Here is a 24,312-nt window from a genome sequence, read left to right as displayed (position 1 = left end):
GGTATCTTTGTTACCGACTTTTTTGGAGCTCTTCAGAAGAACCTGACTCCAGATTCTAGGAATCAAGTCTGTGAGAGCGTTCAAATGACGATGTTGTTAGCGAATGCACTTCCGGCACAGAGATAATCAAATGATTAGTTGTACTTTGGTGACGCGGAAACCATTCAACCCAGACTCGATACGAGATGTTGGTAGCATTCTACTAATTTTTTGCAGGCAATATTGGTTTATTATCCACGCTAAGTGATCCTACATGATGGGAAGATAATATTGTTAGATACTGGACTTCCGGTACAGAGATAATCAAATGATTAGTTGTACTTTGATGACGCGGAAACCATTCAACCCAGACTCGATACGAGATGTTGGTAGCATTCTACTAATTTTTTGCAGGCAATATTGGTTTATTATCCACGCTAAGTGATCCTACATGATGGGAAGATAATTTTGTTAGAGACTGGACTTCCGGCAAAGAGATAATCAAATGATTAGTTGTACTTTGATGACGCGGAAACCATTCAACCCAGACTCGATACGAGATGTTGGTAGCATTCTACTAATTTTTTTGCAGGCAATATTGGTTTATTATCCACGCTAAGTGATCCTACATGATGGGATGATAATGTTGTTAGAGACTGGACTTCCGGTACAGAGATAATCAAATGATTAGTTGTACTTTGATGACGCGGAAACCATTCAACCCAGACTCTATACGAGGGTGTCAGTAACACTCGAGTCTATTGTTGCTGACAATGTTGAATTTATGTGGTCCCTTAGCAGTGTAGAATAGCCACCCTCACTATGTTCAATGGTAAACTCATGTCACAATACCACATACTGACAATTATATTTTTTATAACAGTTCATTATTTGGATCTTTGGAAGGTAAATAATTATAATTTGATTTTAATTTACTAATCGATTTTATGTTACTTGCTTATCTGTTCCATCAAAGTGAGTGAGATAGAACAATCATTTCGGAGGAGTCAAGAATTAATATCAATGTGCAAGTAGATTGCAAGGTACACTACAAAATGTGTTGCATAACAGGTTTTACTGAGGGAAATTTGAAGTTCATTTACACCCTGATACATGTTACTGATTCACATGTTAAAATGTCATAAGACTGTATGAAATTTGTTTGAAAATGTAATTACTCTTCAATTTTTACTTGCATTATGGTTACCTATAACAGCAAAGTAGAACTGTTCACCTAAATCCCATGGAGTGACATGCACCATCTACGGACTCGAAGCTGCAAAATTTTAAGTCTACAGGTAGTTTGTTCTCGAGATATTGTGCGGAAAGACAGACTGACAACAATTATATTCGCTACCGCTCACAAAAAAACGATACTTGAGTGCATGAGTGTTCACGGACTCTTCCTTACCAGCCACGCAAACAACATAGGCGTTGAGATATTTGGTAATATTTAACCTCTCCATGTACGCTTCGATATGTATTTCTGTTTGGTTGTAAATCCCTAATTTAAAAATATTCTCCGATTTAAAATATGAAACAAAGTATTGACAACTAAAGAAGTGGCAGATTATGGAAAGGAAACAATTACCATAGATGACACAACCCAGATAAGCTATTCGTGATGTTGTCTGGCGATTGTTTTAGCTGGGTTGAAATCAACTAGAAGAAATACATTTAAATGAGACCTAATAATCGCATATCTTGTACCGTAAAATGGCAAGGCATATATTTAATTTACCATCCAAAAGTGGTCCTTATAAGTTTTACAAATTAAAATATACTTATAAGTAAACTTTGCAATTCGAGTATTTATTACTATGACCTCAGAAGTCACCACCCCCATGTGTAATCGTCAAACGGTAATTGTACCGTTTGTACTACCGTACTAATAAACGTTTTCTTACTTGGCAGAAAAATTAAATTTAAAACTGACTTCATAAGAATAAAACTTGAATAATATTGTCGGGCTTGAACAAGCTAGCTTGTCATTGCCAAGGAAATATACAAAATTGTTAGTTTTTAATGTGTTACTAAATGGTTGTAATGTTTTATCTGAAAATAATTACCAGTAGTAAAGTTGGGGTCTCAAGCAGAGTGAGTTTTGGGAATCAGTTACTATTTTGAAATGAATTTTGAAATAAACGACCTTGCCATTTTTGAAAACCTGTTTATCATGATCATGGAGCGGTTCAAAATCTAAAACAGAGAATAATTTATTTTTAGTCCATATTAGTGTGCATATTTCAATTATTTTCATGAGTTGTATCCCATTTAAAACCATCACTTAACACATGGTAAATTAAATAATTTACAGGTGTACAATGATACAAGAATTCATAAATTATGTTTGAAATTGTTTACGTAAAATGTTTTAAGAGATAAATATTTTGGTTGGAAACATTGTACCTTAAACCGGTACTATAATCTAGTTATTATTGTATGAAGTATTAGTGTCTATAAATATAAAACTACGATGTTGGTAACCTCTGCTGTTTACACTAATATCGTAGTGTTGCACGCCTACAACCAATGCACCGACGCCTAGTTCAAGGAACTGCGGTAACCCGAGGCGCTAAGTGAGTTCCGTTGTTTGGCTCCCTCGTTAAATCTACGTTACCTCTAAAAGCTTTTCCACCTCGGTTCAGAGGTAATACGATAGCCTTGCCACCACTGCTGAGGTAAACCTTCAGCCTCTTGTCACTAAACTCCTTGCCTCCTCAGTAAACAGGTATTTAGACAATGTTGTTCTCCATTTTCACGTTGTTTAAATAGTTGTTGAGCTAAATTGTAGTGAAACTATTTCGGTTATTTAGCACGCAGTGCTTTCTGTAGAAAAAGTGCTAACAAATATAGTAATAGGTGAGTTTGGGGACTATTATCTTTAAACATCAAGTCTAGATGTTTTATTTAGCCAATCTGAAAACTAATGTACAATTAAAATATAGTATCATTAATTTCTAATCAAATTATTAACATGAAACTACAAAAACAAATGATAATATCTTTGGAAAAATTGTACCCACTACACAATGTATCCTGTATCCGTGCACATCTCATATCGAAAAATCTCATACTAGTTAGAAGTTTGTTTTTGATCATGGAAGGATTGTGATGGAAACAGGATTTTTACGTTCAGTTATACAAAACGGACCGAACGATGGACCAGACCGGAGGGAACCGGATACTAGAAGAATCCTGTTTCCTTCACATCCCACATTACCAATATTTAGCAAACTCACGTTATCGCCACTCCATTTTTACGTGCGATCTTGTTTTCTGACAGTTCTTATTATTTTATTTTAAGTAAATAGGAGAAGCTGAACCTCTTTTTGATCTTATTCTGCCCACCATGATGGGATATTGGCCTGTGCAATGGTCTTATCAAACAGAATAAAGAAATGGGCCTTTAGGTTAAAAGTTCTACATTACAGATAAATATTTGACGGTCATCGACATGATTTGCACCTGATCTGGATCTTTGAACCTATACCTCACTCAGCCCAAGAGTTTGATACCTTACAACACTTGGTAGTAGAGTTGGATCCTTTTTTAAACCGTCCTTGTGGGCCACTGCGAAGATCTTGTCAAACAGAATACGGAAGAACTTTTAGTTGATTCAAATGTGAACTAAGCAACATAATCCCAACATTCTGCTACGATTTATGATTTTGGAGAAAAGCGTCCACCCACGCAGTTGACCTTGGAATCTTCCTTAGTTAAATAAGATCTGCAATATTGTAGATTACTCCAGCATTTCAGGGATCTGCAATATTGTAGATTACTCCAGCATTTCACTTTTCCAACTCAGAGATCGCCACCTCCCTGACCTGGAGTGAATTACTGCGATGATGACCGGGAATGTCGACTTTTACAAGTAACCTTAACGTTTTTTGGTTCACACCTTGTCAAACACTGGTTGCACCATTCAATTCCTTAAATATTTTGGTTTCGATTTTGACAGCCATCGTCAGTCAAAGGTGTTAAACTGGAACAGTAAATAAGCTGCATGTCACAGTAGAAGAAAGGTAAAATTGTATAATTCCCACCTAAAATGTACTACTAAAGTAAATTTTCCTTAAATATGGCGCATTCAGCTATTAAACCAATCGTTTGGATGTCACTTTAAAACGAATGGAGGACACATCTCAAGGGGAATAGAAGAATTATTGGCCTCAAGTGTGTAACAAATACTGGAAAATATACTGTTACAACAACTTTACCCAGTTTACAATTGGACTTGGCGAGGCGCAACAAACAAAGACAACGTTTTGTTGCTACTGGCTGTAAAAGTTTTACTACTGGAACTAGTACCGAACTCCACAAGAAATCGGATGTATCAAATTCTTTGTTCTACAAACTCCACATCCAAAGTTCAAATCAACTGCTCAGTTATGAAGAAAATATAGCTAACTATATTATTAGCGTTATTTTATAAGTACTTTAATGACCATTGAAATTTGATACTTATATTCTTGTTTTGTTTCAAAGGAGTACAGTTCTCATAAAAAGTACATCAATAAATACATAAAATGCCTTTATTTTCAAACGTGTTCAAGCATATTTACTTTTTTACAGAACAACTCAAATCATTGTATAGTCAAACTAAATAAGAGATGAAAGTATAATGATACAAAAACATTTAAAACGTTATACACTTTTTGTATTGCTGGCCAAACTCTTCGTTCATCTCAACATATTTTAACCGACTGCATTATAAGTAGGAAAATGTACAATAATTCCAGAAATAAGTTAACCTTTTAATTCCTAGTTCCCAACTCGAAAATGGGAAACTTTACGAATGTATGTATGGTGTGTGTTTCACAAACTGAATTGTTTTACCCAGTCTAAAGAGAATCGTTTAAATCTACGACGAAACGATTCATGATCGATATATGATTTAATACGCTAAGAAATAATTCGAATAAAAACAGGACGTCTACAATCATGATAAAATAACACTGTTTAAAGTATTTTTGTTATTAATGGGTTTAAACCAAAAATATATTGGCATTTTCCTTAAATCTTGTAGAGAAAATTATTAAAAATCATATCGAATACATGAAAGAAGGAGCAGAGTAGTGTAAGAGATCTAGAGAGAATAATATTGAGACACTTGTCTCTAAGAATGACTATAATTTTCTTCTTAAAATAACAACATGGCGATTCTCCAGGAGAGTTCACTTCTTGTTGGTTTGTACCTTCCAGTTAAACCTACAGTGGGTGCAGCAAAATCCGATGTGTCACTTAAATTTGGGCAACCTTATGGATGTCCAGGAGTGGCATATAACTAACTGCAAATGTTAGGAAATTTGGGTGCAAGGGTTGTTAAATAGGTTTAGTCTACTGCGGGAGATGACTGTTGGAGTTTGTGGGGCTCCATAAGTGTGAAGGGTTGTTACTACCCTAGACCTAAGGGCATGCTAGTCCCCGCCTGCCTTAACTGGAAAGGCTGGTACAGAGCTGGCTCATCCTTTTTCCAAGGATACATAACTGAGATTAATGCTCGAAGTCCTTCCTCGTGGATCTTGAAAGAAGGCGGCCCCTACCCACAACTTACACATGCAGAATATCCGTCACTACGGAAGCAGCGCAAAGATCCTCTTAGTTCTAAGTGCAATTTCACAGCTTCATAAACTAAGAGAAAGAAACAATCCATTGCGAAGAGATTGTTGAAAAACCCCGCTGCTCGCTGATTGAGATTCACTGCTCGGCGGCTCATTAAATCTTCATTCCCGGTAAGAGCTGAGATGCTCAACCTGCCCTTTACTGTAGCATTGATGTGTCTACGCGTCGAATAACTGCTTGAAATATCACTGTTATTAATATATCATTCATTTGTAAAAGAAATTAAGCTAAATATACACAATGTTAATTTGTTCTGCATAATTCACTGTGTTAAAACTTAATATATTAGTAAATCAGTCTCTTTACGAAATACTAAGAAAGAATATTATTTATTTTAATAGATATCAAAGCCTGAAAAGAAAATCAATCCCTTTCCATGAATATTTGAGTTTTGGCAAGAATTTGCACTTACGTTAACTTTAAAACAAAACTTTATGTTTACATTAACTGTAAAGTACTATTTTCAACAAATTAGTAATTAAATATTATTCCTATAATTAGGTAGTTATGGTTAAATTAATATTCTGAGCGTCAGCGAACTCCATTAACGAAAGGCTGGAAAAATAATATTTGTCTGTCTATCATCTGTCCGCATGATATCTCGAGAAAGACTAACGTATAGAACGTTTTGCATAAAACTTCATTTATATATAAGCAACATTGAGTTCGAGGATGGTATATGTTACTCCATTTTATTTGGCAGAGCGTTAGCGAACACTCTTTGGTCTTATGCGTAACCATGATGACTACTAAACAAAGCGAGTATAATCACATGGATGTGACATAGTAATACATGTAGCGAATAATATGCGCTGTATAATTGAATTTTTACACGCAGCTTCACCAAAAAAGCCTGTAAATTTAACCATATGTCACGTTTCTTATTTTATTATATCTGTTTCGAACTCAATGCGGTTGGACACCTTAGGTAATGTTAAACGTAACTGCATGCCTTGCTCAGTGTGTAAATTATTCTTATCGGGAAATGAAGCAAATAATGGTGGTTAAAACAATGTTGGATCCGTAATTGTTAAACAATACAATCTCTAAAGATAAAGTAAACAAGAATCAGCTTAAATAATGCACGATTTTTCAACAGAAAAGAGCCATGAAAAGTAATTTAGGCCACCGAGTGTTGAAATCGTACGGTGAAATATTTTTAGAGGGCTTGAAAACAGCCGTGAAAAAGTGTGACATAAAGTGGGAGCTGTTTTGTGTAGCAGTACAAATCACAGCAGACGGTGTAAAGTCTCTCGCGTAACGGACAGTTTACGACCTATAACAGTTTACTGCGGATGTTACAGTCCGCGCGACAGTGGGGCAGCTGCGTGTTCAGCTAGCGAGACTATCATTGTGTCCTTACAGTACAAAATCACAGCAGACGGTGTAAAGTCTCTCGCGTAACGGACAGTTTACGACCTATAACAGTTTACTGCGGATGTTACAGTCCGCGCGACAGTGGGGCAGCTGCGTGTTCAGTTAGCGAGACTATCATTGTGTCCTTACAGTACAAAATCACAGCAGACGGTGTAAAGTCTCTCGCGTAACGGACAGTTTACGACCTATAACAGTTTACTGCGGATGTTACAGTCCGCGCGACAGTGGGGCAGCTGCGTGTTCAGCTAGCGAGACTATCATTGTGTCCTTACAGTACAAAATCACAGCAGACGGTGTAAAGTCTCTCGCGTAACGGACAGTTTACGACCTATAACAGTTTACTGCGGATGTTACAGTCCGCGCGACAGTGGGGCAGCTGCGTGTTCAGCTAGCGAGACTATCATTGTGTCCTTACAGTACAAAATCACAGCAGACGGTGTAAAGTCTCTCGCGTAACGGACAGTTTACGACCTATAACAGTTTACTGCGGATGTTACAGTCCGCGCGACAGTGGGGCAGCTGCGTGTTCAGCTAGCGAGACTATCATTGTGTCCTTACAGTACAAAATCACAGCAGACGGTGTAAAGTCTCTCGCGTAACGGACAGTTTACGACCTATAACAGTTTACTGCGGATGTTACAGTCCGCGCGACAGTGGGGCAGCTGCGTGTTCAGCTAGCGAGACTATCATTGTGTCCTTACAGTACAAAATCACAGCAGACGGTGTAAAGTCTCTCGCGTAACGGACAGTTTACGACCTATAACAGTTTACTGCGGATGTTACAGTCCGCGCGACAGTGGGGCAGCTGCGTGTTCAGCTAGCGAGACTATCATTGTGTCCTTACAAGGCAAATAATTACGTTACTCGTGTCAACATTACGATAAACAATTTCATTTAATGTAAAAAATATTGGCATCCCTAAAAAATGCCACAATTTTGTTGTTAAGTGTTGTGATAAGTTTTATAATTGAGGCTGCCAAAATGTTAACGCCCAAAGTTTTTAGTAAAATAAACTGCCTAGTTTAGAAGTAAAAGAACTAAAACAAAAATTTGAAATTATAACCAACATTAGTTAGATTACGGATTTTTATAATTTGAATTGTTACAGAGAAAGTCTCAAAACAATGTTTTCGGTTCAACAATGAAGTAGTGAAGGTGCTTTTACTATGTGAATTACACCTTTAATAATATGTTTAAACGCAAAAGCATGCACAACATTTTTGCACTACTGAACACATACTTCAATACTTAAGAAATCACGAACTACCTAAGAGCTGTATTAACTATTTCATAAATATTTACCAAATTCTCGGTTTTTCTTATATTTTTGAAAAACATGATTCATACAAGTTGTTCAAGTACAGATAACACTATGTATCTAAGGCTAATCGTTTCCATGGCAACTAGAAGGGAATTACACTCCTTACAGAGAGTTTAGTTATACTTCATGAATACGACATGATTTGGCACTAAAGGGGTGAAGTGTTTATATAAATATAAAATAGTATATAAATCAAAAATATATCGGTGACCTAGTAGTATGACAGATTCTATTAGAAATTTAGTTTACATGGAAATTATTATTTACCATTGGAAGGGTTATGCAAATTATAATACGAAAGAGCGTATTAAAGACTAAAATGAGCTTAATTTACTATTGATCATAACTAATTTCAAGGCATGACCGGAAAACAATCCCGGTTTAAAAGTTTTTAACGAAGGTTGGACAGAGCGTTGGATGGCTCAGCAGAGATGATTGTGCTGACGCTGCGCCGGCTGTTCGCTCAGCATTCACAGCTGTTGCTGAGTCCATGTGTGCTCGCAGGTAATTGGTCCCTTGCTGATCATCACATTTTGTTCAGCCATACTTGCTCCTGCTAAATTGAAGCGGAAACCGTATACAAACAGCTACATTATTTTTGATAAACATAATGGTATTGTTTCAGTTTCATTATTATAGAAAATCTACGCTTTTTCGTTATTTGAAGTTCACATTAACTTAGACATTCAAAGATTTAAAGACCGTGACACCATTTTCAAAATCGACATTATTTATAATAGAATGAATCGAGTATTGCGGAAGTGAGTGTTTGAGAAACCGACGAAACATTTATCTTTGTGTAATAATAATATTCCAAACATTGGTAATTCATCACTTGCTTTCTATTGTTAGATGAGTATGAATCGGAGATGAATGAGATGAGAGTATGCCATGAAACTATATTAATAACTTTAATCGCTTCCTCCTTAGAGAAATAATATTAATCAGCTGTGTAAATAACTCAGTTGTCTTATGTGATTCAGTGTCTGTTCATTTCAAACAGTTGCCTCTAAAGACTTACTTTATATATTTGTAAAAAGTACTTTTATTTAACAAAATATAAAATTCATTTTTAGGTGTAAAAAATTCTAGATTTTGTAGAAATTTTATTTTTGGTTGTAAAAGTGATCGTTTTTTTATACATTAAACGTTGAATATTTGGTACGATTTACTAAAACTACTTTAGACTAATTTTGAAAAATACCTACTTTTTAGCAACATTATTTTACAATTTGTTATATTGCTAAATCAAGGGAGGGGTGCACTCGAGGAGCAGAACAAATGTCTTTCTTTCGTTCCGTTCTTCTGTTGGTTTGTCTGTCAGCACTAAATCTCAAGAACGGACAGACTTGTAAACCTTAAAATTTTCACGAAGCCTTTTTACTGTATAATTACCACTTATTTCGATAATGGCGCATATCACCATATTATTTGGTTGAGTGTTTAAACTTTTAATTTTTCTTACCGCCAAACGTCATGACAACAAGAGAATCGCAGGATAAATAAATTTGTAACAAAAATGAGTACAATCATATGGGCATTTTAACGTACATAAGAACCCATGTAGACTTGTAAAAAGACTTATAGACGTGAAGAGTTTGTATGCAACCTCAGCAAAGCCATTATGTGATGGAGCGAGATGGATGTTATGAGGTTAGGAACCTTGAAGTCAAATTAAAGATAACAAAGTAAAAAAATATTAACATCTTTTTTTAAACTCCAACAATAGATAGTTGAATTTACGGTGAAAGTAAAATCTACCACTAATGATTTAAAATAAAATATTTGTCATAATTTTACTGTACATTAGCAGGAATTCACGTATGTCAGATGGCGACGGCGTCGGTGCAAAGTTTCCAATCCTCGTCCGCTAGAAAGTGATGTTGCCAAGTTGCCTTTAGACAAATTAATTAGTTTGGATTATTGATTGATCTGTGTTTTCATTACATTAATATGGCAAGAGCTCATCCAGTCTTAGTGGTGTCTTATGTACGAGTATGACATAAAATGTAGCGATTACTTGAACTAAAACAGATACTGGTGTATTATGACATAAATATAATAGTTTTACATTATTCACCCTTTAGCACAAAGTATGCAGACCTTATATTTAGTTAAAACATTTTTATTTAGAATATACATGGGATCTTTGTCGATAGGACCAAGAAGTTACATATTTTACCCACGTTTTATGCCATTTTGTGGGTGAGGAGGCTAAAAACGTACCCGTTTATTTAATTGTTATTTTCTTTGGTCCTGGTGTTTCAGCTTGCGCTCTTTAACTTAGTGGTGTGTAAACAACAGTTAAAGTTTTTGAGGATAGAATGGTTTTCACAATTATGTATGAATATACAGCCATAAACAAAAATAGGTACTGTATAATAATTATAACCAGAAACTGAAAAACAAACATTAAAACTAAACATAAGCCACACTACAGCTAAAATGACTGAAGTACGAGTAGAATTTCTTATTTTAACCCAGCATCTAGTCTTGGAGGGTTCACTTCTGGCTGGTTTATACCTTCCAGCTCAACCTAAACTGGGTACGGCAAAACGGTATTTGTCACTTAAATCTGTGCAAACCTACAGGAGTCCAGGAGTGGCAAAGCAGTAACCGCAAATTTTGAAATATTGTGGTGGACCGATGGGTCTAGTCTACTGTTTGAACTAGTGGGGCTCCCTACGTGTTCAATCAAATCAAATCAAATTCTTTATTGTCGTAGACATTGTACATGCATAGACATTGTCAATAAGCCGAAATACTACTCTTTGTCACAATATTTAGAAACAAATCATTGTTTGAGTTAACTTAAAATATACTGAACCAGTTACAAATTACAAATGATGCCTTCCAGTTGGATCAATATTGTTAATAAACTATTAAATTATCAACAAACTATTTACAATAACATATATAATAACAAAAATATAAACATATGGTTAAAATCGAAGGGTAACAATAACAGGACAAAAAATTACATTAAAAAGTTGTGTCAGAAAGCTCTAGGAATTCATTAAAACTATAGAAGGGATTTTTAAAATCCAATAATTATTTTTTTTTTGGAATACTTGTTGCGGGTATTTATTTATATTGGAAACTAATTTATTATGCACTTTCTTACACATTATATGACTTTTTAAAAACTTACTTAAACGACAGTGCTGAAAACTAATTTTATCTTTATTGCGGGTATTGTATGAGTGTATATTTTCATTTATGACTTTTTAAGGAATAGACAGCCAGTTCAAATATGTAAAGGTTAATTACTGTATTTATTTCTAATATTTTAAAAATAGGCTTACAATGATCAGATGGAGTTGAACCATCAATTATTGTAACGACTTTTTTTGAAATTTTAAAATGTCTATAATTCTTGAAGAGTTGCCCCACACAAGTAAGCAATACTTAATTATTGATTAGAAGAAAGCATGGGCTGTTGCTAGTCTATACTTAAGGGCGTGCCATCTACTGTCTGCTTTCACTGGCGAGGTTTCAAGATCTAAGATTTAAATTATCTGATGGGATTACATTAAACTTAAATTAATAATTTCATTTTTATGATGGTGGCTACATCACATGAATGAAAATCTGCTCCTATAGTATAATTTCCCCAGTAAATAGGCTTTAATATTCGAGGAGCCGAGAGCTAATTTACAGTTTAAAAGCACAGCTATTATTTATGTGCTTCATCGTCGATTTTAAATGTATCAAGCTAGGAAAAATATAATTTGGAAAAAACTTAAATTTCGTAATTTTTACGTTTTCGACACCCTCACATTTTGACCTGCCCCAAAGTTAGAATACCTGACCATCGATTTCTTTCTTAGGAATATTTCCTCTGTAAATATAAAGAGAACGAGATTGTATGCTTGCTTATACAGTGCAAGTTAGTTCTTGGCTCCAAGGCTATATAGTTTTCGATCCAAAATATAGTAAATACTATAGTAAATTAAAACGTAGTAAGCAATTTTTAGACAAGTTCATGTTGTAAAACGTGTAATAATTAGCGTCAAAGTAAAGTTAACTTGTACGAGCCTCTTTAAAACTAGTTTTAGATTTTTCCATTTAAATGCATTTATTTATGATTGAACTTTATATTGTAAATTAATAAATAAACTTACCGTATATACTTTATGAGTAGAAAATGCTTGTTTTTCATATGAATGATTGACACAAGAGGGGAAAAGGAACGACTCGACACCGGGTCTTATCAAGAAACTTTCTTTAAATGACTTCCAACACGCAAGCTTATTGAGCGCAGGTTATGTTTCCTGAAGGCTACAGGTGTCTGGGATTATTCCGTGCCATGCCCATCGCCTCCTAACACTTTTTACAAACTCAGGAAATTGCAAACCTCTTCTAGTGTTTCCTTACTTATCCCTTACAATCCTTGCAATATCTGGACTGTTGCAGAGAACCAACTGTAGGTGCTAGGTCTCTACAGTTTTGTTTCTGAACATTTACTGTATCCTAGAGTGTACACAACATTATTTTTACACAAGTATTGGATTTTACTCATGAGATATTATGGCATGACGACATATAAAAACACCTTTAATTGGTTGAGCGTTAGAAAATGTTTACTCTTTTGCAAAACCTTTCAGGGTTTGTGTATTCAAGAACTCAAAAGTATATATAAATATGTGTGTGTGTGTGTGCGCATTACTTTCGAAAGACAAAAATTTAGTTAATTCTTAAAAAAACGTTTTTTATGGTCTATAACACAGTTCAGGGTCAGGTTGGTTTCCTGTACAATTTTTAGCAGTTTAATAAATACAATCCTATTATGAATCAAATAATTATTAGTGTATAATAATCCTAATGTACTTGTATATTTGCACGTTATAGCAGACGTGCAGTATCAAAAATTAATAAAATACTATTTACATTCAGGCATACATGCCTGAAAAAAGTTTTATTGGTTTTCGCCTTACCGGTAACCGGATATACTGTATGTAAGTAGGTTCTTCCACAAACAGATGCACTTGCAAAAACGGATGGAGGGTTAAGAACTCTTAGCCTCTTTGACGCACTTTGACCAGGACATCCTCTGCACAAAGACGGCTGATCTGGATCGTCACGCGGTCTAGACATTAGTTATTCGAAGGTCAGATTGGCGTGAGCCCTAAGGACTCAGGTTACAATCAGAACTAAGCAACCTGAAGTAATGTGATAAACGGTTTCCGGGTTAGGATCTTGAAGTGTAGATGAGGTTTTTAGTGGGTATTTCACGTCTTTTTTAGAGTCCTACAATACAGGCTGGCAACCTGTGTACATAAATGCATTTTCATAACTAACTATAAAAAAATTTTAAAATGGACAGTAAACTCTGAACAACTACATATGCCCTTTTAATGAAGAATTGTTTTATCATGAATAAAGATGGTAGACCTACATCAATAATAGTACATTTACATTTACATTTGTTAGTTGAGCGTCAGCGATGCCTATCACTTATCCGGCTGGAAAAACTTTGTCTATATATCTGCTTGTCCGCACTTTACTTCGAAAACAAACTGATCTACATAATTTTACTTGAAACTTCTATTCTATATAGACAAAATAGAATTCAACAACGATGTATATCACTTCATCGGATTTGAGCGTTCACTAACATTCTTACATTGGTTTAACGGGTACCATTATGGGTTTTAACATGTATCATAGTAACGTACGATATGTGTTTATAGACAAAATAGAATTCAATAACGATGTATATCACTTCATCGGATTTGAGCGTTCACTATCATTCTTACATTGGTTTAATGGGTACCATTATGGGTTTTAACATGTATCATAGTAACGTACGATATGTGTTTATAGACAAAATAGAATTCAATAACGATGTATATCACTTCATCGGATTTGAGCGTTCACTAACATTCTTACATTGGTTTAATGGGTACCATTATGGGTTTTAACATGTATCATAGTAACGTACGATATGTGTTTATAGACAAAATAGAATTCAATAACGATGTATATCACTTCATCGGATTTGAGCGTTCACTAACATTCTTACATTGGTTTAACGGGTACCATTATGGGTTTTAACATGTATCATAGTAACGTACGATATGTGTTTATAGACAAAATAGAATTCAATAACGATGTATATCACTTCATCGGATTTGAGCGTTCACTAACATTCTTACATTGGTTTAATGGGTACCATTATGGGTTTTAACATGTATCATAGTAACGTACGATATGTGTTTATAGACAAAATAGAATTCAATAACGATGTATATCACTTCATCGGATTTGAGCGTTCACTAACATTCTTACATTGGTTTAACGGGTACCATTATGGGTTTTAACATGTATCATAGTAACGTACGATATGTGTTTATAGACAAAATAGAATTCAATAACGATGTATATCACTTCATCGGATTTGAGCGTTCACTAACATTCTTACATTGGTTTAATGGGTACCATTATGGGTTTTAACATGTATCATAGTAACGTACGATATGTGTTTATAGACCAAATAGAATTCAATAACGATGTATATCACTTCATCGGATTTGAGCGTTCACTAACATTCTTACATTGGTTTAACGGGTACCATTATGGGTTTTAACATGTATCATAGTAACGTACGATATGTGTTTATAGACAAAATAGAATTCAATAACGATGTATATCACTTCATCGGATTTGAGCGTTCACTAACATTCTTACATTGGTTTAATGGGTACCATTATGGGTTTTAACATGTATCATAGTAACGTACGATATGTGTTTATAGACAAAATAGAATTCAATAACGATGTATATCACTTCATCGGATTTGAGCGTTCACTAACATTCTTACATTGGTTTAACGGGTACCATTATGGGTTTTAACATGTATCATAGTAACGTACGATATGTGTTTATAGACAAAATAGAATTCAATAACGATGTATATCACTTCATCGGATTTGAGCGTTCACTAACATTCTTACATTGGTTTAACGGGTACCATTATGGGTTTTAACATGTATCATAGTAACGTACGATATGTGTTTATAGACAAAATAGAATTCAATAACGATGTATATCACTTCATCGGATTTGAGCGTTCACTAACATTCTTACATTGGTTTAATGGGTACCATTATGGGTTTTAACATGTATCATAGTAACGTACGATATGTGTTTATAGACAAAATAGAATTCAATAACGATGTATATCACTTCATCGGATTTGAGCGTTCACTAACATTCTTACATTGGTTTAACGGGTACCATTATGGGTTTTTAACATGTATCATAGTAACGTACGATATGTGTTTATAGACAAAATAGAATTCAATAACGATGTATATCACTTCATCGGATTTGAGCGTTCACTAACATTCTTACATTGGTTTAACGGGTACCATTATGGGTTTTAACATGTATCATAGTAACGTACGATATGTGTTTATAGACAAAATTGTGCATACCAACTCAGAGAAGTCTGTTACGCGACAAATGATGTGACACCCTCGAAACTTGTTTATAAAATACGTTGCCGTTGCTGAAATCGCAATAATTAGATGTTTTTTTATGATGACAGTGTTTCTCATTAAGAAACGCTTCCCGTATCCAGCTTTCGGGCTCCGCCCTAAATGTTTTAGTGGTTATTACAGTGGTCTTAGGATCTATTCAATTGAAGGTTATGCAATTTTGCAAAGAAATTTACTTTTTCGAGAATAATTTCAGAGATGCGGAAACATTCGAATAACTACTACCATTAATCTCATAAATTCTTACGAAGCCGTTACAAAAGAGTACCATAATTCACCTGTTTTACTGCAGGAAATCACGATTATTATGCAACAGCTTACAATTTAATATGGAGATAATTCGTCTAACATGGAAATACCGTGAGACAAGGGAAAACAATTACGTATTTCCTTCTAAAAAGGTACTTTCGGCTTGTTGTGTTCTAAACACTCCTTCTCCCTGTAATCGTTCTACTCCTTCAAGATTAAATGGGACACTAGTATTACCCATACCAAAAGAACAAATATAATTCTATTTTTCTGAGAACTTAGTTGATACCGTAGTAAATAATAAAGAATATGGTTCTCATTATGAACGATGTATGAGTCCGAAGAAAATGTGGATCTACATCGGGAATTTAAACAGAAAATCTATTGGCATGTCAGGCATCACATCAATGTACGGTTGTACATGATATATGTACACTATAATATCACCTAGTAAACTCCACTATAACAGAGATGACCTGGGCGCACATCATGTTTCATTAAGAATTCTTTTTGCTACAACTTATATATACCGCTACTTTGAAAGAAAGTTTCAAAGCAGTATTAATGTTTGTAAAGGAAATTTAGGTCAACTGCTTTGCTGCAGTATAATAAGCGGCCACCACAACAATCGAATCATAGTTATCGAAACTATCGAATAAAATATTTGACCTATAGATAGTCATAATTAATCATTGCAAGCAGTTTTAATTTTGTTTACGTACTGAGTTGGCTAGTAACATCGGCAAGAACAATGTCGATGAACATGTAATTATTGTCTTAAAATGTATTTTCAAATATTGAACAATGTTTTAAATTGCTTCAGTTTGTATTGAAAAGATCCAAACTACAGTTAAAGGTACACAAAGGTGAACAAAAAGTGGCTAAAGTAATCGTAAGTATTACACTGCTCAAACATAGTTTAAATAAAGGTAGTTATTTTATATAATCTGAAACAAATACATTTCTTTTACATTTACATATAAAAGTATAAGTAACAAATACAATTTTAAAAGCCTAAAGCGTAAATCAGTTCAACATTATTGTTTTAAAATTAGTTCAAAGTAAATATGTGTTTGTACGTATTGAACTAATGGCAGCAAGTACAATGACGATGTAAGTGCGTTCTTTGTGATATTTTATAAACATATGTAGTTTTTTCATTTATCGTTTATATACTAATGTTTAAGATTTAAAACCACCTATATTGTTATTTGAAACATCTATTACGTAATTTAGTTCGACTTTTTGTTTCAGTATTTTTAGATAGTCATGAATATCGAGGATTTTATACTCATGAACATCGATAATCCGATAATCACTATTCGATTGTTGTGGTGGCCGCTTATTATACTGCAGCCTTCAAATCAACCATTGTATGCTTTGCTGAACTACAGAAGTGGAAATACTACAATTATTAACCCTTCTAATACCATATAAAGGAACTAGTTATATGGACCGGCCTATTGACACCGTTTGTGCGGGAAAGTAAGAGTATTGGACAAAGCCTCTAAAATGCAAATGTAATTTTTGGTTGCTCAGTGCTCACTTGTTATTCATGAGGAATCACGAAGAAGGCAACGCAGAAGGGAATTGCAAGACCGAAACAGGGTCATTCCCCGAGGGAAACGTAAGTTTAAGCTGATATCCGTCTCTTGTAGTCATAAAGAACAATACCCGTGTAATTTGAAAAAACGTTATCTTTCTCTATTCGATATTTACAGCCTGACAAATCATTGAGCTCAAGAAAAGTATGTGGCTAATGCAGCATACGGAAAATACGATTGTAACTCTTAAAAGTTGATGGAATCAAGGTTAAGAAAACAAATATGTTAAAGCCCTTTAAAAGGTTTCTTAATTTAAAGGTTTTCCAGTATTAGCAATACAGTACAATCAAAGAAAGATATTGTTGGTAAAAATATTTTGTATGCTCTCAACTCTAAATACTTTTCAATACAGCTGTTTAACGATTAAACAATTTCAAACATTGGTTCACGAGAGATGTTTTTAGTTTGTGACCGAAAGAATTAGTGTCAGGTCTAAAACTACTGAAATAGTAATGAAACCAATGACTCAGTCTTGATGATTGCTTGAACAAGATTATAAACCACATTAGTTTTCGAAAGTTCTGAAAGTGATGCCTCCGACTACTGACGGGAACGAACAAAAAACATTCCTTGAGAGACCTTTTTCTAGTATCTATCTTATAACAGAATCCAATCCTAGAGGGTTGATCACAAATGCCTGATTAATCATCGTTGTCCAGTATTTGGGGTTACAGAAATAGTTTAAGAGTAGAGGGGAAGTAACAGGTTTTGACTTTGATATAATATATTCTTTTGTTGTTTACAATATCGGTCATATTATAATGCCATAGAATATTCTAGAATTGCTTTTAGTTTTCAATATCACTTATTTCTTGAGTGAGATGTTTATGATTCATCTCCTCAGAAACATAAAGTTACAGCAATAATGTCCAACATATTGTAGAGTGTGTCGGAGTAATGGAAATACAACAAGTAATTACTAAATATTTATATAATCGTGCTTAGATATCTATGTCTGAAACATCTTAGTGCACTTACTTATGCACCTGATGAGACAATGAGAATACCTCTTAACCAAAATTACATTATTATTTTATAGTCTAGGCGTATCTGTTGTAAAACCACGTAAAAAGTTCATTCTGAGCTTCTTCGTCGCCGACTTTTATTCAGTCAGGATCACTTCAGACGAACATGACTCCAGATTCCAGAGGTCAAGTCTGTGACAGCTTCGTATTCTAGACGCTACACTAAGAGGAGAGGTGAACTGGATCTACCCGTATATTCAACATTCATTTAAATTCATCTAAATGTTGTTTTGAAACATAAACAATCAGTTCGTAAAAACATTCTTTCAAATTTTTTTAGTACCACATTTAACTCTTGACTACTACGGACGTTTTTTTCCCATAACTACTACGGAGGGGTCTTAACAGACCGCTTTTAAAAAACATGTGTAATTACAAAAAAACTTATATATATATATATATATCAAAAATACTTTGAACTCTCTTCTTAACTTTCGTATAATGACTTAAAAATTAAAAATAAATCATACAGCTTGTTTATATTATATTTTGCTTTGTTTTCGATTTAATAGTGAAAAAATCGCAATTTACATTTTAAATTATTTTAAATAGGAAATTAGGTTAAAACAAAATGTGTAAACCAACAAGAATGTTATTATTGAGTACCATATTAAGAAATAAAATGTTATTTTGAACTGTAAACAATAGCATATCCTTAATTTTATACATTGATCTTGTGTTTAAAATTTATGAACAAAACCATTTTATGATAAAGAAAGGATCAAATAAACAAAAGATTACTTCATTAAAAGAAACTATATTACTATATTTATAGTGAATATGATAAATTAATGATACATACTCTACGAAAGTGGTAATGAAAAAAATAACATGGCATGACTAATGTATCAATATACATCGAGTGTAAAAACTATTTTGCAGTGAATAAAAAAAGAATTGCACACTCGGTAAAAAACGAGGTCCAATCAAGTACAAACGAGCAACCTCAATTAAACATAGAACGAATGAGGGACCGGATTGTCCTTTTATTTATTTATCGAGCCTACGTGCAGACTTTGCACGCATTACTTAAGCCATCGATCGGTACGCTCGATATCTATAGTGGAGGCCGCCTTTCGGATGTCCCTTCAATAATTTAGCAAGGCTTCCCCTGCATCCAATATTAGGTCTAGCCGCACGAGCCTTCCTCATTCTCGTATCTTTTTCAGGGTGTCCCATTTATATTCAGGTTCACTTTATGCTTCACCGTAGAGAATATTCCACTTACTGTATTTCTGTATTAGACCTATAAAAGATCTAATCTAAATGACAATACTGAACACGAAAATTATTTCTTGTTAAGTTGGTAACGCATTTGTAAAAATACTTTCATTCGAGTTAAACGAATATTGGACACGCATATCGATAAAAGTCGGCCTCAATTGAAATCTGTTATTCAGTTATTGGGTCACAACAGGTGTCAAATCAACCAAGGCAATCATCCTTGTCTGAATATACGCCCGCGTTTCACCGATACTTATAATATTTCAGTTTGATTGTATTAAAATGGGTTTGTGATTATCGATGTTATTATACGTAAATACAGGCGTTGTTATACAACAGATGTAAGGAAACTATTGTAAATTTCTAACGGAACATTAATAAATTAATCTGTGATACATATTTTGATACACACATTTGGATACATATGAATTTGTTAATTTTTCGGTTCCTTAGGAAGGCTACGGCTTTTTGAATTAGCAATAAATAAATAAGTATTTATTTATATTTATATTCATTTATGTTATTTATAAATAGCCAGTTTATAAAGTAATCTTTCCTTACATATTCCCAAAAATATAATATTCAAAAATTTCAGAACTTTCATCTAAATTTATTATTATTGCTTACTAATGATAAAGCAATACTTCCATTATAAAGACCTTCTAGACTTTCTTAAGTCATTTTGACAATTTAATAATATTCTTAGTTTTAATTGTGTTTTAGATGGTGGAAAAATTGTGAAGGAAACAGGGTATTTTCAGACATTTGCCATCGTTCAGTGATACAATACAATCATTAACACAACGTTTCGAGATCTGCAATCTGATCACTTCCTCAGGTGAATGACTAACCTAACACATAATTACAATCTGGGTTAAAATAAAGAAAACAAACCAGAGCGCTGTGACACGCAAAATCAGGAACCAACAACAGCCATGATATTGTGTCTATTCCATGCGCACTAACACTAAAACATGCACTACATAAAAACTAAACACCAATTATTGTTTATTCATTCTAATTAGGTTTGTCATTCACCGGAGGAAGGGATCAGATTGCAGATATCGAAACGTAGTGTAACGTAATGTTTGTATTTTATCACTTAACGATGGCAAGTATCCGGAAAAAAATCCTGTTTCCTTCATTTTTAAAACATTTTAAAAGATAGACTTTGTGGTTAACAGAAGGAAATATGTAGCTGTTTGTAGCTGGAGATTAAAAACTTATGAATCGATTTATTGTCAATACCAAGTACTTATTATGTCAAAGAATTTACGTACATGTATCCTGTTACAGGTATGGCGAAAATCAATAAAACTGCTTACGTGATTGGACTTGAGTGAGTTATCACATGTCGAACAATAACGTCTGTACTTATGCTTGAATGTAAGTTGCATTTTATTCACCTTATATAATACACATATTTTATAGTTTGCACATATAATATACACTAATAATTTATTAACAACACCTACATTGTATAAGAAACTAATTCTTTACGGCAATTTATACAAACCTAAGAATAATTATTCTTAATAAATGTCTATTTCCGTTAATTCAGTAGTTTTGTATTTATGGAAAATGTTAGGTGGAAATATAATCAAAAAACTTTGAAGCTAGGCATTGAGCGTTTGTGTAGACTGTGAAAGGAGTATAAGACTCATATCTTTTTTGTTCCCTGTAAATAGTATGTAGTTTTGTTTTGAGTTCTTTTATACACAAATCCATTAAAATTAAATTAAATTCAACCAGTAAAACCTTATCTTTTTATGCAAATTAGTTAAATATTCCCATAATATATGATTAGTTATTTATAATGAAAAGTTTATGAATGCAAAATGTATAAAAATTATATTTTTTATACACACAGCAATTAAAGGGAAAGTTTAACGATGTCTTTTGGTAATGTGATAAGCAAATAATGTAGATAATATATCTTACGAAATTCCTATAAAATACAAATAAATTTCGTTTAAGAGTTATGTTTCAGATTTCATACTTTTCAATTTATTGGCCACTATGAAAATAAAACAAAAACTTATAGTGGTACGTACATTATTATATAGAAAATTATACAAAATTGATTACCACCGCTAACTAATTGCATTGTTGGTTTCTGGTATTTGATAGGTAGTAGGTAGAGTGCTCTAGTAAAAATACATTCCCAGTACTTTACAAAGTCGTTTTGGTGCAGTTCAACTTGAAGTTCGGGTGTGAAAATGTTGACCACCAATAATTCACCAATTAAGAAACACTTATGGTGCTGCTTACAAAGAGTATATAGGATGTAGTGAACATGATTGTACATGTTTTGATTGGAATTTTCTAGTAATTTAAGGATTTTTTGAGCTCATGGCTATGTTTCCGTAATGAATAATGACGCTACAACCGAATAGCGCATATTTCAGAAATCTCGTGCAGCGAATCCAACGAGAGGAGGACAAGGTCGGAGATAACAATCGTCTAAAAACTACCACTAACTGCATTGATGGTTGTTGATACTCTGCCGCTTGGGCAGGCGTAGCTTGGGCCATCATTCCCAGTAGGCTGCTTTACAAAACTACTTATGGTGCAGCACAACTTGAAGAAGTTTGGGGATGAAAAGTTTTACCATCACTGAACTGACGAAACAGGCGTTCAAGTTCCATATGATACCTTTATTGAAGGACATATCTTTTTGTCATAATTGAATAATACGGAGAATGAGATTTTTCACGACAGCAATCTTTAACCTAAAATATGGTTGTTAAAATATTGATGGTTACTAGAGTTTCCCGACTAAACCACCATTAGCATTCTTAAGTTTTAAGACTTGGTTCAGAAAGAAGCAAGTGTTTTGATGCCCAAATCTGAAAGTAATCACTGAATTCAATAAAGTATATTTTAGACGTATACTAGTTACAATGAATGTACTTTATAAAGAAAAACTACCATATATTCTAATGGATTTAAAACTATGAAGTCCTTGAAAGCAAGTTTTTCGAAATAAGAAATAACTAATAGGCGCTTCCCTTATGTCTAGGCCTGATACACTTTTTATCAATAAGGTATCTCTACCCAACCCAACAATGATCCTCCGTAGTAAAGTAGATCTATTATCTCTTTATCCAAATATCTCGACAATTGTGGTTGATGATGGGCAGCTCCCGAACATTCACTGGCTATAAACGGCTAGTTGCGTGCAGTTCGATATGTTTGAAACTCCTCCTCCTCATGTGGTAAAACTACGTTGATACTAATCGATCTGTGATCGTTTACTACGTTTTGTGTGACACAGTTGTGACAGTTTTATGCCTTGCTGGTACAAAAATAGTTCCTCGACAATGATGATGGACACCGCTGAGAATCAGGTAGCCTGCAAAAGAAGTAGAGTACCTTTCGGTTCACTAAATTCATAATTGACATTTGAATATTAAAACTAACTTTCTTGCGTATATTAGACCAGGTGTGTTGCATAGTTGTTGTTGACCAAACCTATGGCAATAAATTTGTTGGTCAAGCCCAAACTTACTCAAAATGTATAGGAACGACAGAAGCCCAAAGTGAACAATCGAAATAATGGGGCTATTAAAAAACTTATGATAATTTAAGATATTTACCGTCCTTAGTTCATTAGTGGTCATATGCACTGCTGAGAATTTCTAAGCAGAGAACCAGAATTCTAGGAAACCCTTAAAACTCAGGTTGCTCATCGTAAAGTGCAGGCTGATTTATGAGATCCGTGCAATAGCGAATTGTTATTCGTAACACAACACTTCAGTTGGATCATTTTTAATTGGCAATTATATCAATAATATTGTCTTAAATAGCAGTGTTATTTTGGGATAAAACTGCATTGTTTTGTTGCAGTAACAAATACTTGTCTTGTAATAATCTTAATTCAATCAAGATTAAGTATAGATAAATATCCACCACCCCAAGCCAGAATAATGCAATCGTGTGGAAAGAAAACACTAAATTCTGAGCAGGCCATAATTTACCTACACAACGGAGCAGAAGTTTATAATTTTCCTAGGTTATTGTTGCCTACGTTATTGAAACTGAAAACACCGTTTGTATCTACGTACTTTCGCAGATAAACAGGATAAAACTGCTATTCAGTGAAAAGCGCTTGCTTACGAAAACATGAACTAAACCATTTAGAAGTCGTTAGCAGCAGTCTGTAGTAAAAGCTTTGACAAAAGGAAGGTGGAGAGGTGCTGCATTATTGAACAGCTGAGACCTGAAACCTGCAGCTGCTCAGTTTAACTAAAGGTGAGGTGAGAACTTCAACAATGATTTCAGCGATTATTGTAGAAACTTCAAAACTGGTTTATTGCAAATAGTTTACAACGTTATCGTACAATAATCCCGTAGTATTTGTATGAAATAGGTAATAAAACGCTGAGAGTATTAAAAGTTTG

At 33.9% G+C, this 24,312-nt stretch overlaps 1 protein-coding gene across 3 annotated transcripts in view; it reads left to right on the top strand.

Annotated features, from left to right (window-relative positions):
• LOC124357542 (gamma-aminobutyric acid type B receptor subunit 2) overlaps window positions 1–24,312 on the top strand; it is a 199,837-nt gene that overhangs the window by 124,278 nt on the left and 51,247 nt on the right. The window contains exon 1 of one of the 3 annotated variants that reach the window (XM_046809454.1): window positions 21,203–21,295. The exons of the other annotated variants lie outside the window; for them this stretch is intronic. The gene's annotated coding sequence lies outside the window, so the exon portion shown is untranslated. Of the gene's footprint in view, window positions 1–21,202; window positions 21,296–24,312 lie in introns of those variants that run through there. 3 annotated transcript variants of the gene reach the window in all.

The sequence above is a fragment of the Homalodisca vitripennis genome, chromosome 1, assembly GCF_021130785.1.
Source record: "Homalodisca vitripennis isolate AUS2020 chromosome 1, UT_GWSS_2.1, whole genome shotgun sequence".
Taxonomy (NCBI): Eukaryota; Metazoa; Arthropoda; class Insecta; order Hemiptera; family Cicadellidae; genus Homalodisca; species Homalodisca vitripennis.
The sequence above is the reverse complement of the archived record's forward strand: the minus strand, read 5'-3'. Positions and strand labels throughout refer to the sequence as shown.